Source organism: Euphorbia lathyris, chromosome 1 (genome assembly GCF_963576675.1).
Source record: "Euphorbia lathyris chromosome 1, ddEupLath1.1, whole genome shotgun sequence".
Taxonomy (NCBI): Eukaryota; Viridiplantae; Streptophyta; class Magnoliopsida; order Malpighiales; family Euphorbiaceae; genus Euphorbia; species Euphorbia lathyris.
Genome location: NC_088910.1, coordinates 3323026 through 3325325, shown reverse-complemented (window position 1 = coordinate 3325325; position 2300 = coordinate 3323026). Strand labels below are relative to the sequence as shown.

General features: G+C 34.6%; 1 non-coding gene across 1 annotated transcript; it reads left to right on the top strand.

Annotated features, from left to right (window-relative positions):
- The first annotated feature begins 1847 nt into the window (after positions 1-1847).
- LOC136215957 (small nucleolar RNA R71) lies at positions 1848-1954 on the top strand. The gene has a single exon (XR_010682958.1). It is a non-coding gene; the product is annotated as a small nucleolar RNA R71 (small nucleolar RNA).
- Positions 1955-2300: the final 346 nt, after the last annotated feature.

Sequence of the window (2300 nt, the reverse complement as noted above, 5' to 3'; positions counted from 1 at the left end):
CGACGATAAGGTTTTCTACTCCCTTTTTGTCTTTTATTTCTATATCAAATTCTTGTAACAATAAAACCCATCTAATTAGACGTGGTTTTGCGTCCTTTTTAGCAAACAAATATCTTAAAGCTGCATGATCTGTATAAATAATAACTTTTGAACCTAATAATTATGACCTAAACTTGTCACGTACAAAAACTACGGCTAACATTTCTTTTTCTGTTGTGGTGTAGTTTAATTGTGCACCAGACAGTGTGTGACTTGCATAATAAATGACATGAAGTTTCTTATCCTTCCTTTGACCTAAAACACATCCGACAGCTAAGTCACTTACATCACACATAATTTCAAAGGGTAAATCCCAATCAGGTTTAGCAATAATAGGTGCACTGACTAAAGCAGTTTTCAATGTTTCGAAAGCTTTAACGCATTCTTCATTAAAATCAAAAGTTGAATCTTTCATGAGTAAATTAGTAAGCGGTTTGGAAATTACAGAAAAATTCTTAATAAATCTTCTGTAAAAACCAACATGTCCTAAGAATGATCTTACTCCCTTAACAGTAGTTGGAGGGGGTAATTTTTCTATTACTGAAGTTTTTGCTCTATCTACTTCTAATCCTTTTTCAGATATTTTGTGACCTAAAACAATTCCTTCGTCAACCATGAAATGACATTTTTCCCAGTTTAATACCAAATTTGTTTCTTCACACCTAGACAAAACTTTATCCAAATTTTCTAGGCATGAATCAAAAGAATCTCCATAAACTGAAAAATCGTCCATAAAAACTTCCATAATATCTTCAATGAAATCATTAAAAATCGCAGTCATACAACGTTCAAATGTTGCAGGTGCGTTACATAGACCAAATGGCATTCTTCTATATGCAAATGTTCCGTAAGGACATGTGAAAGTTGTTTTATCTTGGTCATCCGGGTAAATGTATATTTGAAAGAATCCGGAGTAACCGTTAAGAAAACAGTAAAAAGCATGACCAGCTATCCTTTCAATCATTTGATCAATGAAAGGAAGAGGAAAATGATCTTTCCTAGTTGCTTTATTTAAATTTCTATAATCTATACAAACCCTCCAACCAGTGGTGGTTCGTGTGGGTATTAATTCTCCTTCTTCATTCCTTACAACTGTTATGCCTCCCTTTTTAGGCACACAATGGATTGGACTAACCCATTCACTATCCGAGATAGGGTAGATGATTCCATTGTCCAGAAGTTTAGTAATCTCATTTTTTACTACTTCTTTCATATTCGGATTTAGGCGTCTTTGCCTATCCGCTTTAGGTGGCTTATCTTCTTCTAAGTGAATTCTATACATTACAATACTTGGATTAATACCTTTTAAGTCAGAAATTTGCCAACCCATACTTCATATCCTACTTCTAACAACTTCTTTCAATTTTTCTTCTTGGACTTGTGTTAATTTGTTAGAGATAATAATAGGTAGAGAATCGCCTTCGCCTAAGAAAGCGTACCTCAAATGACCTGGTAATTCCTTAAGTTCTAATTTAGGTGGAACTACAATTGAAGGCGGAACTGGTCCATCTTCTCGAATCAAAGGTTCTTGGTCCTTATCTTCTAGTTCCTCACTCATTATAGGTTCTATTATTTCTTCTTTTTGAACAATGTCATTTACACATTCTTCAATTAAATCAAGTTTCATACAAGCGAAATCCTCCATAGGATATTTCATCGCTTGATTCATATCAAACTCAATCTTATCATCTCCTATTCGTAAAACTACTTTCCCTTCCGACACATCAACTAGAGCACGTCCCGTGTTCATGAACGGTCTACCAAAGATTAGTCCATTATAAAATGTTTGCATTAAAAGTTCAGCGGACAATTGGTGGTGTGGGCATAAACGTTGAAGTTCTTTAAAACGTTCCCAAGCCTCATAAAGAGTTTCATTATCATTTTGAGAAAAAGATGTTAACTCTTTAATGACTCTTGCGGTTTTTGCTAAAGGGAAATTTTTTGATAAAAATGCTTGGGCTAATTGCTCCCAAGTCTCAATTGATGCGGCTGGCATAGAAGTCAACCACTCTTTGGTTCGATCCTTCAAAGTAAAAGGAAAAAGGCGAAGTTTGATTGCTTCTGCAGTTACATCAGTAATTTTAAAAGTGTCACAAATTTCTAAGAAATTTGTCAAATGGGTATTAGGATTTTCGTTAGGTAACCTGTAAAACGTTACATTATTTTGCAACATATTAAGCAACGCAGGCTTAATTTCAAATTGGTTTGCATTAATTTGGGGTCTAACTATACTGTTTGTTACACCGGCCACTCCTGGCCTA